This window comes from Canis aureus, chromosome 26 (assembly GCF_053574225.1).
Source record: "Canis aureus isolate CA01 chromosome 26, VMU_Caureus_v.1.0, whole genome shotgun sequence".
NCBI lineage: Eukaryota > Metazoa > Chordata > Mammalia > Carnivora > Canidae > Canis > Canis aureus.
The window spans coordinates 21668455-21684105 of record NC_135636.1 but is presented as its reverse complement, the minus strand read 5'-3'; the positions used below and the strand labels follow the sequence as shown (position 1 = coordinate 21684105).

General features: G+C 44.7%; 1 long non-coding RNA gene across 1 annotated transcript; it reads left to right on the top strand.

The window, feature by feature from the left end:
- The first annotated feature begins 6560 nt into the window (after positions 1–6560).
- On the top strand, positions 6561–13160 carry LOC144297997 (uncharacterized). The gene is made up of 3 exons (XR_013365000.1): positions 6561–6716; positions 11089–11185; positions 12110–13160. It is a non-coding gene; the product is annotated as an uncharacterized LOC144297997 (long non-coding RNA).
- Positions 13161–15651: the final 2491 nt, after the last annotated feature.

Below are 15651 nucleotides of genomic sequence, written 5' to 3'. Positions count from 1 at the left end.
CAGCTCGTTTTGCATGGCCCACATCCAGACACAGGGCTACTTTGGTGTTGGGCAGGGGCAGGAGAGGTGGCTGGGTGTGAATGGTTACATCCTTCTTTTAAACTTTGGAAAGTTGGCCTTTTTCAATTCCTATTTATGACCATGATTGGATGAGATCAAAATACTCGACAACACGTTGTACTTAAGTAACTGGATGGTGAATGGATGAAAAGACAGGTAGGCAGGCAGGTAGGAGGGAGACAGGTGAAGTCTGTTTGATGCACTTTTACCTCACCTGCACAGAGAACATCCATGGGGAATCCTGCCTCCCCATGGCCACTCCAAGCCTGGCAGTTCATACTCACCCACCTGACTCAGGCACTCAGGCACCAAGCACATTTGGGGGAAGGAAACAAAATTCAGTTCAGGATAAAGAAATAGGAAATCAGAAGTCCGTGTCTTATTATTATTATTATTGAAAATGCCAAACCCATGTAATGCATAGCATTGTGTGTGTATAGTTAACGGTATTATGTTATGTACTTGAATGTTGCTAAGAGATTAGATCTTAAATGTTCTCACACAAAAAAGAAATATAGGGTAGCCTGGGTGGCTCAGGGGTTTGGCGCCTGCCTTTGGCCCAGGGCGTGATCCTGGAGACCCGGGATTGAGTTCCGCGTCCGGCTCCCTGCATGGAGCCTGCTTCTCCTTCTGCCTGGGTCTCTGTCTTTCTCTCTGTGTGTGTCTCATGAATAAATGAATAAAAATCTCTCTCTTTTTTTAAATCTCTTTTTAAAAAAAGAAATATAATTATGTGACATGATGGAAGTAATAGCTAACACTATGCTGGTAATCATTTGGGGATATTTAAGTGTATCACATCAACACATTGTACACCTAAAACTCACACATGTCATATGTCACAATTAACAAAAAAAAAAGAAAATGCCAAATCCTATCAGAACGTATTTGGCATATGGGTTTCCACTAGAAATAATGTCTCTGATTTCTGATATAGCACACTCTTGGTATATGTGGCTTATATAAGCTATATAAAGCCTTCATATTAACCCTGTAGGTTGGGCATTAACTCTTTCTCCAAATCAGGAGAATGTGGTATCGTGTAACTTTCCTAAGTGATCTATCTGGGAAAAAAATGAATTTATTTAAGTGGAAGTCTTTTGCACCTTGCTAAGGAGAGTGAAATATTATCTAAGAGAATCAGGGATTAAATGCATGAAGAACTGTTAGATATCGGGCCAGCCCTGCAGACCCACTGAGGCTGGCTAGTGGCTGAATGTGGTGGAAGCTGGGTAGAAGTGCTGCTTGCCCTTCTCCAGCATGTTCAGTTGTGTGGGTCAAGATGCAGACTTGGAAGTGAGGTGGATGTAATCAGAGGGGTGTGATGAAGCAGGACAGGGTGGGGCCTGGGGGCACAGGTGAGGAAGGGAGTTCAACAACTGACTGTCTAAAGCTGGACAAGGCAGGAGGCATGCTGTAGTTAAGGATGAATCAATGCACTGGTGGTCTTGTTGGGAGGAGGACACACAAGGAGGTGGAACAGTGATAGGAGTGAGGGATGCATGTTCTGTTCTGAAGGGGTGTCAACAGTGGGCAGAACAGGTCTAGGGTATGACCGTGGGAATGAATGGCTGAGCAGACAAGATCATTGGTGGAGAACTGAAAGCCCTTATGTTGGAAATATTATTTAAAGATGTTGATATTTCCAAGGCTCATGACTGGAGAGTGTTCTAGAAAGTGACAGTGAGCCAGGAAGGGAAGTCTTCAAGGAAGAGAGGCATCTACCCAGGCTTTGTGGTAAAAACGAGGGAGGATGTCCCAGGACAGTGAGTGTTGAGGAAGATACTCATCCACCTTCAGGCCCATAGATACACGAAAAGTCTAGAAAAGACCCAAAGCTTGAGAGGGCAGCAGGGAAAATGAGGTTTCACTCAGATCTGCACAGTCTAATATAGCAGATGCCAGCCACACATGGCTACAGAGCACTTTGAAATGAGCAACTGAATATTTAATTGAATTCCAATTAAGTTAAAATTGAAGCACTATAAATATTTTTTCTGTTAAACACAGCTTTAATGTTCTGGCAGGACTAAATTTCACTTTAACCATCAAAAAACCAAATTTAAATATACCCTAAGTGTAAAATACACATCAGATTTCAGACAGTATGAAAAAAAGATATAAAATATCTCATTAATATTTCTATACTTTTTTCTTGTTGAAATATATTGGACTACATAAAATATATTTTTGCATTTTAGATCTATTGTGTTTGATGAAATACATTTTTAAAAAATATTTTATTTATTTATTATGAGAGACAGAGAGAGAGAGGCAGAGACACAGGCAGAGAGAGAAGCAGGCTCCATGCAGGGAGCCTGATGTGGGACTCGATCCTGGGACTCTGGGATCACGACTGAGCCACAGGCAGACACTCAACCACTGAGCCACCCGGGCATCCTAATAAAATATATTATTAAATTAATTTTATCTGCTTTTTTATTATTGCAGTATAATTGACATATAATGTTATATTAGTTTTACCTGCTTTTTTTCTACTTATTTTAATGTGACTACTAGAAAATTTAGAATTACACCTGTGGCTCACATTATATTTCAGTGGGCAGTGCTGGATTAAAGAATGATGATGAAGGGACAGCTAGAAAAGAGGTAGAAGACACAGGGCACTTAGCTGACACCTGCCCAAGTGTTCCAGAAGGCATGGTGGAAAGGTTTCAGGGGTTGGCTGGGCTGCCGGAAAATGTCAGTAAGGCCAATGGATAGTCACATGAGGACGAGTGTCACAGGGCTGAGAGATGTCTAGGGAGCCCTGAGATACTTGCGGTTCCAAGAAAAAGCAGACACCAAGGTCAGAAAGAGATAGGTCCTGATTTTGATTTTCTCAAGGTAGATACTGATGGTGAGGCCGTGACTTTAAAGGCAAGGGAGTGATCCAGTTCTAGTCAGGGACTCCCATTCACTCTGTCAAAGGAGGTAGGGAAAACAGAAATACTTTGAGGGAAGCATCCAACAGGATTTGCTGATGGATTGGACATGGGGCATGGAAGTGTAAGAGGTGTCAAGGTGTCACTCTAAGATTTGGCCTGAGCAACTGAAAGAATGGAGTTGCCTTTAAAAAAAAAAAAAATATTCATGAGAGACACCAGAGAGAGGCAGGGACATAGGCAGAGGGAGCGGCAGGCTCCCCATGGGGAGCCTGATGCAGGACTCAATGCCAGGACCCCAGGATCATGACTGGAGCTGAAGGCAGATGCTCAACTGCTGAGCTACCGAGGTGCCCCTGGAATTGCCTTCTATCAAAAAGGGGAGACCACAAGTAGGATGTTGAGGGGTGGTAGTGGACATCATGACTTCATATGGGAGTATGTGAGATTTGAGGACCCTGTCGGACCTCCAAATAGAAATCTTGAAGGAGCAATTGGCTACAGGGATCTGCAGTTCACAGGAGAGATGAAGCTAGAGATATAAATCTGAGGGTTTTTGCAACTAGGTTGTAGTTAAAAAGCTCTTTGTTGTGAATTCTAAGATCAAAGAATTCTAGATCATCCAGTTATCTCCTTATAGCTTGCTGAGTAATCATGATATAAATAACTTCCAATTTATTTTGTAGGGTGACTTTTTTTTTTTTTTTTTTTTTTTTTTTTTTTTACAAATGTACCTTCCATTGACATTTGGCCCAATCTAGTATTACCCCGAACCCAAAGCAGCTGATAGAAAGTACAAGGTCCAGAAGCCAGGTTGGTATTTCTACATTTTATAACATAAAGAATCTATAGCTTCTCATCAAGAACTTTTTTACCCTCTGCTTGCCCCTGCTTACAAGATGCTCTTGCCTCATTGCAAACATTCCCCACACACACACACTTGGATTTTGTAACAAAAAATAAAAACACTGGGTAAGAATTTTGGGGGTTGAACCAGCCCCATCACCCCAGCTAAAGAAAGCCATTTATTCCTTGTTAAGCCAACTGGTAAACAAGCAGTCCTCCTGTCCAGACTTTCAGCAGAGAGGTTCCCACACAGAAATTAACCAACAGCATGTACTGAAAAACAAAAACAAAATTCAAAAAGAAGGAAGTTGCATCAGATGAATCTGTCTTCTCTTCTGCAGTTCCTTGGCTAGCTAACACAAAAACACCAATAAACTCTTGTTTATCACCTTTAACCCTAAGATAGTTCTGCATTCTACTTCCTTCCCTCAGAGCCCCTACACTGCCCATGCAACCAGTACTACAGATGCCTCTTTGCATGGACATAACTGGAAAGGCATTTAAAAGTGGCTCCCAAATCAAAGAGGGGATAAAGAACCACAGAAGTCAGGGGCTGGAAGCGTTTTTTTTTTTTTTTTTTAAGATTATTTATTTACTTTTTTGAGAGAGAGCAAAGCAAGCAAGAGAGAACATGAGTGGAGTGGGGGAGAGGCAAAGGGAGAGGTAGAAGCAGACTCTCCACTGATCAGGGAGCCCGATGCAGGGCTCCATGCCAGGACCCTGAGATCATGACCTGAGCCAAAGGCAGATGCTAAACCGACTGAGCCACTCAGGTGCCCCCAGGGTTTGGTTATTTTAACGAACTGATTTCATCGATAAGGAAACCAAAGTCCAGAAAGGTGAGCTGACTTGCTCAAGTTTAGAACTGGTCAGTTTTTGCCTTCTCTTAACTTTTTGTTACAGAAAATTTCAAGTGGATACAAAAGTAGAATAGCATAATGAACTCGCAGATACTCCTCACTCAGCTACAGTGAGCAGCATTTTGCCAGTGTTGTTCTATCTATCCCCCCTTCTTTTTGTACTGGATTGTTTCAGAGCAAATCCAAGGTACATCACTTCTCTTGTACTACTTTAACATGCTTCTCTAAATCATGTAAGAATATTAAAAAAATAAATAAAAACCTGGGCACCTGTGTAGCTCAGTTGGTTGAATGCCTGACTTGATTTTGGCTCAGGTTGTGCAATCCCTGGGTTGTGCAATCGAGCCCTGCATCCAGCTTTGCGCTTAGTGTGGAGCCTGCCTGAGATTCTCTCTCTCCCTCTGCCCCTCCCCTGGTTCGTGCTCTCTCTTTCAAATTAAATAGATAAATAAATAGATAGATAAATAAAATCTTTTACAAAATAAAAAAATACCCATGTCATTAAACCTTTAATAAAATTAATGATGATTCCTTTAACATCATCTAATACCTGTCGGTATTCACTTCCCCATTTATCTCAAAGGTGTCTTTATAGCTGGATTGTTTGAATCAGGATTTAAAATCCCACACATTGCATTTGGTTGTATGTTTCTTAAGTCCCTATTGGTTTACAACAGTCTTAGCTCTCTTTTTGTTTTAATGCCATTGATTTCTTAGACAAAGTGGATCAATTGTCTTTAGAATATTCTATGTTTGGTTTTCTTACTTCCTATGGTGTCATCCATGTCCCATGGTGCCCTATCTATATTTCCTGTACACTGGAAGTCAGGTGTAGAGGCTTGCAAAGATTCAGATTCAGCTTTTGAGGCAAGAAGAACAGGGAGGAGGCAAACTGGAAATTTGCTGTGGCTGGGACGCCTGGGTAGCTCAGCGGTTGAGTGCCTTCGGTTCAGGGTGTGATCCCAGGGTCCTGGGATCGAGTCCCACGTTGGGCTCCCTGAAAGGAGCCTGCTTCTCCTTCTCCCTGTGTCCCTGTCTCTCTCTCTCTCTCTGTCTCTCTCATGAATAAATAAATAAAATATTTTTAAAAAGGTAAAGAAAATTTGCTGTAGCTACCCTTTGGGGGCCATATAATAGCTCCTGGCCATGTCTGGTGGTGCTAAGACCATTCTACAGGTACATCTGGCACTGGCCTGATCCCTCCATTGTAAAGCACTCCATCAACTTTAACACTGTCGTTCCAGCATCTCATGATGATCACTGCCTGCATTCATTGTTTCATGGTGCTTGCATTTGATGAATTTTCTGATTCTATCATTCTTTTTGCTTCTATTAGCTGGAATTCTTCTATAAAGGAAGACTTCCTTAGCAACTAGTAGGTTTTCCTGATATACAGCTGATCCAGTAAAGGGAGGATAAACACTTGAATCTGTACATTTATTTACCAATTGTCAGAGAATTGGGTGACTTCTAATGGTGACAAATGCAGGGTTTTCTGTTGTTTCATTTTGTTTTTGTATGATTATGATGTTTCAGTCCATTGTAGACATTATCCATTTTGGTGCCTGAACTGTTCAATCTTAGGCAAATGAAGGTCCCTTCAGATGGATTGTGTGTTCCTTTGACTTCATTCCATTAGCCTTTGACACCTTCCTTGCTTTTGGCAGAGTGAGATGCCATGCATGTCTCCTTCATGCCCTGCCCTAGACCTGTTAAAATGTTAAAATCTATTGTCTGCTGGTCTGGAGGGACTTGTGTGACATTCTACTGCCTCTCTTGATACCTCTTATTCCTTTGAGCTTGTCTGGCCCTTTCCTCCAGCTAACAGTCGTGGTCATTAGATGCTAGTCTTAAACATCTCTATGCTTGGCAAAGTACCTTGAGAGTTATACTTTGTGAGTTTATATGCCACTTTTCTTTTTAGGCCTTGGAAGTCCTTTGCATGCCCAGATCTAATGCTTTGCTTTGCTCTTTATTTTGCTTTTGGTTTTAACATGGCTGCTTCATAACCACATAGGCAGAAACAGGGAGAAGGAGAAGAAATCAGAACATTCTGGAGATTCAGGTGAGCCCTTGGAAGAATCCAGTTTCAATTCAGGCGTTCCTTTATCCCTTCCCTTCCAAACACCAGTCCCCTTGGCCCAAGGAAGATAAGCTCAGTTGAGGCAGGTTCTGGAATGGACATTTTGACATCCAATATCCAAAGAACAAATTTCCACCTACTGCTATCCACTTCTGACTCTTCCTCCGTTTCTGAGGATCAGAGATAAGGGACAGACAGCAGATATAGGAGCTGCAGAAGCAGGAGGGAATGAAGCTCAGAGCTGGAGGTGAGACTCAGGGATGTGGAGGAATCAGGGAGGATGAGGAAGAGAGGGGAGGCCATGGGGGGCGGGGTGAGGCATGAAGATGGAGTGAAATTACCCAGTGCTCACATACTAAGCTAAAAGTCCAGTGGAATAAGCTGGAAGTCCAATGCTTTGTTTGTTTAGCATGGCAAAGAGGTTGCAAAACAATTTTGTCCTGAGATTGCTCAGGTCAACAATTATATCCTTTGTCATTTGCATATCAAAATATCCATACTTCCAAATGGGATGAGACCATCACTCATCCTGTTCAGTGTAACAGAAGGGGCCATGACCAGCTCCCCATGGAGGGATGGAAGACTCAGCATAAAAGGATGGGTAGATCTTGGATTTAGACAGAGGGTATGTGGCTGTGGCCCCTGACTGCCCAGAGGCCAGGACTGGGATATTCCAATTGTGAGTCAGCACAGGGGCAGGTTCTCGGTGAGGCCTGGAGCAAGGCTGTGCATGCCAGACCATCTAGGAAGCATCTGGTTCCAGACTGGTAAGTTTATTTCTCCCTCCCTCCCATTGTCAGCCAAGAGCCCTCACCCAACTTTGGAGGGAAGCCCAGAACTTGTTGGGACACCATGGGGGAAGCTGGCTAGATTACGGGGTCACAACATGCCAGTGACTGTTTGCAACAAATATTCATTCAATTTCAATATTAGCTTTACAAGTCATCTCACTGAGGAAGGTCCTTGGTGACCAACCCATCTCAGGATGAGCAAGGGGCCCTCACTACCCCTAATACAGCTCAACTTTAAACTGTTCTGATGATTAAGGCCTCTTAAAATACAGATGAAATGTGCTTACTCTGTGGTGTTGGTCACATGGCAGGAACTCAATAAAGGCTTGTAGAATAAATGAATAAATGGAGGAACAATGTCTTTTCTTGGGAGAAGCAGTTACCAGAACCAGTCTTTCCTGGTGTGTCAGGACAGTGTCCCTGGACCCTTGAGTTTATCCTAAGCATCCCATCTCCCCATCACCCACTCTGTGCTTTAAGAGAGCCCAGATAGAATGGCTTCTCCCACCCACATGGCTTCCAAGTGCCTGCAACCTAGTCTCAAGTGTTCAGACAAAAGAGACAGAGAAATAGGCTGTCCCCTCCTTCCTTTGTTGCCTTCCCCAGAAGGAGGCTTCCTCCTTCATGCCCTGGAATGATATCATGGCTCCAGTGGGCACCTGTCCCGATGCAGAGAGCCATCCTTCCTGTTCCCAGAAGGGAAAGCATCTCTTTCCAGGTTACAGAGCCCCGAGTGGCCTAGGGAGTCCCAGGCTGATTCTGCCCCTCTCTTGGAGTAGAAGACAGCAGGGATAGTGTCGCCCAGCTCCCCTCTTCTTGCTCTTCACTTCTCCAAGCATGGTTGCCCAGGGCCCCAGCCACACGGTCAGCTCCCCAAGGGCAACATCCTTACCCGCAATCTGAGTCCATGTCCTCAGCTGGCCCTTGGGGGAAGCTGTCTCCCTGAAACAACAAAGATTGAGTACTAAGTATTCTTTTTAAATGATGCTGAAAAGGCTACCCAAGAGGTTGAATTTTTCCCAAGATGTACAATTCAGTGGAGAAAAGCAGAGTGTAAGTAATATACACCGTGTGAGCACACACACGCTTAAGTTGAAGGCAGGTCTGAACTAGCCTACCCAAATTAGTATTATCTCTCAGGCATTATTGTGGCTTTATTTTTTTTTAGACTTTTGCCTATTTATATTCTAAATTTCCTTAAGGTAATAAAGTTGCAATTGAAAAATATTTTTAGGAAAAAGAAAGTGAGACTATACCATGTAATGGACCATCCACCCATCCCAGGGTATATGTTTGGAGGTGTTTTTCTGACAAAGTCTGGAAGGAAGCCCTGAACAAAGGCTGTTCCAAGACTCTGCCTTGCCAGGTTCTCTGGGACACACTCCAGGCATTCAGGAACATGAGGGACCTGGTATGACTCCAGTGTCAGGGTACAGACCTGAAGTGCTATACTTAGGTCATTTTTATTTGTCCAAGTATCTATTGGGACTAAATTGCATCCTCTCAAAATTCACAGATTGAAGCCCTAACTCCCACTGTGATGGTATTTGGAGATGGGACTTCTGGGAGGTAGTTAGGTTGAGATTAGCTCATGAGGGTGGGACTCTTATGATGGGATTGGCACCTTTACCAGAAAAGGGAGAGAGAAAGATTGCTCTCTTTCCTTGCGCTCACACTGAGGAAAAGGCCATCTGAGGACACAGCAAGGCAGCTTTCACCAGGAACAGACCATGCTGACACCTTGCTCTTGGACTTCCAGTCTCCAGAACTGTGAGAAATCAGTTTCTGTTGTTTAAACCACCACCCAGCCTGTGGTGTTTTGTTATAGTGGCCCAAGCAGAGTAAGACAAATAACTCATAAATCAAAAGTACAACTCAATGTGTTGAGTACCATGGGTGGGGTAATGAGGCCAGAAAGTTCTGGATAAGCTCCTCCTCATCTGCAGGCTGCTCCATGTCCTGAAAGTACAGGGGAGATGCCCAGAAACTGGGCATAGATACAGGGTGGAAGGGGAAGGAGCTTTTGTGTGTTAGCGTTTTGTTTTATAAAGATTTTATTTATTTATTCATTAGAGACACAGAGAAAGGCAGAGACACAGGTGGAGGAAGAAGCAGGCTCCCTGCGGGGAGCCCGATGTGGGACTCGATCCCCGGACCCCGGGATCATGTCCTGAGCCAAAAACAGACGCTCAATCACTGAGCCACCCAGGGGTCCCTTGTGTGTAGGGTTTTGATCATTCTGGGCACCAGCTACATTTTCACCAGCACATGTGCAATGTAGCTGGACAAGGAGGTTCGTTTAGCTTAAGGGGACTGGTCTGAGTAAAATGAGGATGAGAATAATTCAAGGCTATTGTTCTTAGAGAGTGAAGAAGGGACACCCCTCCCCCACCAGCCCTTTTCCCAGGGCACGCTGGCCCCGGGCCTGCATGAGCAGTGATTGGAGTCTGAGTAGCAGCAGGACCATCTGGTGCTCATCCCTGGGGTTCTCTCTGGCAGGGCATCACCAGGAATCCACAGGAGTCACCAGCTGATGATACAATGATCTTGAAAGAACCAAGCACCTATCTCACACTAGGTGAGGTGCTGTACACTTACCTCTAACTCTGCTAGCTTGGGACTCAGATAAAGAGACTGAGGCTCAGACAGATAGATTCACACAGATTCACAGATTCACACCAGAATTCCAGTGCATTAGATGTTGTAGATGTTGAGCCTCATGAAAGGGTAACCGTTGCTCACTGTTGAGGCTCCTGTGCCTGGCATACTGCCAGCATCAACTGGGCGAAAGATAGCTTGTAGGTGTCTCTGGATTATGTAAAATCATGAGCATTTCCCACACCTCAAATAGTACCCTGCAGGGAAACTGAGGACTTGACAGCAGAAGCTGGGGCACTGACCCCTGTGTATACTTGACCAATTATTCCATCACAGGATATATCACAAGGACCAAAGCAGAGCAATCACTGCTTCTGCATTTTTGGCATCACCAGCCTTTGGCTTCCTTCTCTCTTAATGTTTCCTAGACTTAAAAATAAATGCAAGAGTGGGACACCTGGGTGGCTCAGTGGTTGAGCATCTGCCTTTGGCTCAGTCCTGATCCCGAGGTTCTGAGATCAAGTCCCACATCAGGCTCCCCCACAGGCCTGCTTCTCCCTCTGCCTGTGTCTCTGCCTCTCTCATGAATAAAAAAAAATCTGGAAAAAAAAATGTGAGAGGTGAAAACACTTGGGGGACTCCTCTTGAGCCAAAGGCATTGGTTCTCAAGCCTAATCAATATGTTGATAGAGTTGTTGGTTCAGACTCCAAACACTTTTGAGACAACCATGAAATGCCTTCAGAGGGGAAGATGGTGGCTCCTCCCTGGAATGGGTGAGTCCTTGCTGATTCCCCAAGGCAGGAGTAGGTTGAGTCATGATACACAAATCTTGTCCTTTCAGTAGAGCCCTCAAAACATGCCTGGAGCCTGGACTCCTCTCTCTCCATCCCCCAGCTCCTCCCAATACCAAGCCAGGAATACCTTCATCACACTTCTTCCTGAAACCTTGGTCCTTCCCTCTTAGAACGGCCTTGTTAAAAGTCAACGCAGACGGACCTCCAGTTCCATCTTGAAAAGAGACTCTTGACACAAGAAACTGTGTTGCTGAAGATTGCTTAAAGGTTGGTTTTTAGAAACTTGGATACCATTTACCCATTGGGCATGTTCTACGAGGCAGTGGAGAGTCCCAGGCTAGCCCACCACAGATGAATGTGGCTGAACCACAGCGTACATCTTGTCTGAATTTCTGGTCATGGGGACAAGAAGAGAGAGGTAGACAAGAGGCTTGTCTCTTTCCTGGTTCAGGGCCATACCAGGCAAAATGCTGTGTATTAGTTTCTTTTTTCTTTGATGGGCTCCCACACCCTCCTTTACATCCTTTATCTCTTTACCTGGGCCCTGGTCTCCCATACCATCTTGAATACCTGTATTCTGGAAAGCAGGACAAGGCCCAAATATCCTGTGCTCCAAAATTCTCAGCCTGTCCTCCTTGCTGATGAGAACACTCCCCAGCACTTGCATCCAGAAATTGATCCACACTCAGGTAAAGGACTCACTGGATCCAAATCTTCCTATAGCTGTGTTTCCAAGAAAAAGACTACAAACAAATGTTTTTTAAGTTAACTATATTTTTGCATCACCAATTCCTTTATTCTGTTATTACTGATTTCTGGACTATTGATGCCCCAGAATTTCTGATATGTTGTTGGTCAGAATTTCCACAGGTAGAGGGTAGGAATGTCTCCCTAAGCTTTCACCTGAAAAGCCCTGTATAATACCTCTTACCTCTACCTTTGGCTGCAGGAAACCATCACACACACTATGGAAACCTTGTCCTGAAGTTTTTGCATTTTTGAAATAGGCCTATGACTCTAATAAACTAAGTGTTGGAATTGCTGACTGTGTAACAAAATGTAAAGGAACTTTCCTGGCTCGTGTGTGTGTGTGTGTGTGTGTGTGTGTGTGTGTGTGTAGCAGGGACACAATGGGGGGCAGATCCACGGTAATAACTCTGATTTCTTCCTGATTATCCTGCTCTGTTCCAGACCAATATGCCCAGCTGCCAATGGGACTTTCCCTTTGGGTGTTCCCGGACACTTCAGACCGGCCAGGCCCAAAGGTGAAGTCCTTACATGCCCTCATGTCAGCACATGTCATAGCATCCACCCAACTGCTCGAACTAGAAACCTTGGAGTCTGCATCACCACCCTTCCCTCCCACAGCGCCCCCATATGGAGTCCTGCAGATCCTGCTGCTCCGTGGCTTTCCCACCTGCCCCACATCCTTCCTGCCATGCTGGTGTCAAGGGCTGCATTACTTCCCTCCGGACTGACCAGCAGGCTCATCTTCTCTGGACAATGGCAATAATAATAGTAACTGCCTCACTGCATGACTATGAAGAAAAAACACCTTTATAAACACGAAACCATAATCTCCTCTCACTTTTATTAAAAGGTCACCCACCTGGTAATGTTTCTTATGTGCGTGCATCATCATTCCAGGGCACTGCGTGGTGCTAAGGCCACAAATGGAGGAGATATTTACTGTGCACTTGAAGGGTTGATGGTCGGATGAAAAGTGACAGGGAGAGTTTCTGAGGTCCTGAAATTAACGTACATGTGGGGACCATGGGATGGAGACACAAGGGGGGAAGCAAGTGGCAGATTCAATCCAACAGAACTGGGAAGGAGTTCATGAAGGACAGAGGGGGAGCTGAGAATCACAGCCGTCAAGCAGTCAACAGCTTGGTCTTACACTGTGGTGCACACCTCCTGCAGCGAAGCAAGGGCCAGTTTCCTGCTTCTTCCATCTTGGTTCCTCTGTTTGACCTACTCTGTGATACAACTGGAAGAGTAAATCTATGTCTGGAGTCCTTGGCGGTCTCTTTCCTGGTGCAGGTCCATACCAAACTGCTGTTTGACATCTCTGTTGACTTACTCATGGTGGCCTGTTTGTACGTTAGGTGACTTTTTATTGTGTACTAATATTTGGCTTACCTTAAAGGACTTCACAGGGGCTGGATGAGTGGCTCCTTCCAAACTGAATTTGCATTTGCTTCTGTATGTACAACCAACCAGGAAGCATTAAAAAATCATTTCTGGGCCTGGCTTTTTTCTGATCATGTGCTGGTATAAATTCAAACCTGGAACCTGTGTGAGGATCACTTTGAGCAGGTCTGAGAAATACTCTGATAGCCATTTGCTGGTAGCTACTTTTTCTCTTGCTCACCCTTCCACTCAAACTGCAGGCTTTCAGCTCTCCTGGCCAGTTGGAAGGTCCCATTCCTCCACCTTGAATGGGCCATGGACATGACCTTCGGTCCCCACCCTGTGACCTCTGAAATCCAGTCTGTAGTTTTCTGAAGGGTAGCTGTGGTCTCCATTTTGGTTTTGTGTTTTGAGGATTTTTCTCACTTTCTCAAGAGTTTGCCTATTATTTTAATAAGTATTTGCTTTGTGGCGAGAAGCCGTTTCAGTATATCCAATTTGCCACATTGCTGGAAATGGAAGTTTCCCTCTGAGAAATCACTCAATCAACCAACCAAACCAAACCAAACCAAACCAAACCAAACCAAACCAAACCTTGATCTTGGACTTTCAGCCTCTAGAATAGAGAAAATAAATCTCTGTGGGGCCCTGCTGTGATGGCTCTAACAAACAAATATAGTACCCCTCAGTCAACTTCGACAATGAGTAACATTTGTCTCATATCACCAAGATCCCAAATCCACTTATTTTTGGCTAGATGATTATTTTAAAGCAAATCCACAGCAGAATATCATTTTACCTATAATTACATCATCACCTATTCCTAATAGGCAAGAACTTTTCAGACGCAGCCCCAGGATTCATGTGGCTTTTGACTTAGAATTCCATTCCTAGGAATTGGTCCTTGCGCGTGTGCTCTGCGGGGCCTCTGGGTTGGGAACCACTAATGGGAGGCAGCTTGCTGATGAGGTCCTCCATCACTGGCCACCTTCTACAGACTAGGCTTCTGCTGCTCCCTGGGCCGCACTACTCCCTCACCAGCCAGCAGCCGTCTATGGAAGTGCCTACTTCTACCAAGTTCCCCTGGACTGGAGATGTGCAACCTGCCCCTAACCCTATTTCTGTGCAGCAATGGGGCCTCTAGGGTTCTACTGTTCTCCCAATCTCTCTGGGGTTTGTTCAGTAGCCCTCCTCACTCTGCCTCAGGGGGAGCAAATGCCAGACAAAGATCCTGGAATCTTACCTGCTCACATTCACTCTCCCTTTTTAAAATTTTTTTGGATTTTAACTTTTTTTTTTAACGTTTTTTTAATTTAAATTCAACTTGCCAACATATAGTATAACACCCAGTGCTCATCCCATCAAGTGCCCTCCTCAGTGCCCATCACCCAGTTACCCCATTCCCCCACCCATCTCCCCTTCTGCAACCTTTTGTTCGTTTCCCAGAGTTAAGAGTCTCTCATGATTTGTCTCCCTCTCTAATTTTTCCCACTCAGTTCCCCTCCTTTCCCTTATAATCCCTTTCACTATTTCTTATATTCCACGTATGAGTGAAACCATATGATTGTCTTTCTCTGATTGATTTATTTCACTCAGCATAATACCTTCCAGTTCTATTCACGTCGAAGCAAATGGTGGGTACTCACTCTCCCTTTTTCCCACTCTTGGCTGGCAGGGCGGTGCCTTCTCTCCTTTCCCTTTCTTGTGGGTTAGGGACTTCCCCGCCTTCCCCTCCTTCTCATCTCCTTGCCTAAGGTGATCCGTGAGGCAAAGAAAAATATCTAGCTTTATAATTGCAAACTCTTTTCCTATTACAAACCTTGCATAGTTTGTTTTCTGTGGTATGTGAATATTGCTCTTTCACAAAAAATAATCAGAAAAAAAATTCAGGGAAAACACAAACTTTAGAATTCACAGCAATGTCATGTCCTTTAGAAAAATTTGATATATTAAACCTATTGACTTACTTCTAGCAAATTAATACGCACTTACTTCTTTTTTTGGCCCAGAGTGCTTTATCGTTTTTATTAATATTTTGTGTGTGTGAACCTGGTTTGCCTAAATCAAATAAGCAAAAACAATTATTTCTCACGGCTGCAGGAAGGGACATCTGTGGCTTCAGGCATCTCTGACATCAGACCAGACCGCTTCATTCCAAGGCTGGGCACTGGGCTCAGAGCAGTCCGCACTCAGCTGTTTAAGGAGCCTGGAGTATGTCCTGCCCTGGGGCTGGCTTGTGTCCACTGTTAATCCTTAGCTCGGCACAGGATCTGATGTGCCACAGTGCAGGGCAAACGGTTGTGGAGCTCTGGTGAAATGCAATTAGCTCTTTTCTCCCCCTCAGAAGACAATGGTACCTGCTAAGCTTGGACTCTGAATAGACAGCCCAGGGCTGCCAGCTGGTTGGAGGGGGTGGTGATGGTGCTGCCACTCTGGGTGGTGTGCAGTGGCCATTCTCACCAGCAACAAAGGCAGCAGAGGGATCCCTGGGTGGCGCAGCGGTTTAGCGCCTGCCTTTGGCCCAGGGCGCGATCCTGGAGACCCGGGATCGAATCCCACGTCGGGCTCCCGGTGCATGGAGCCTGCTTCTCCCTCTGCCT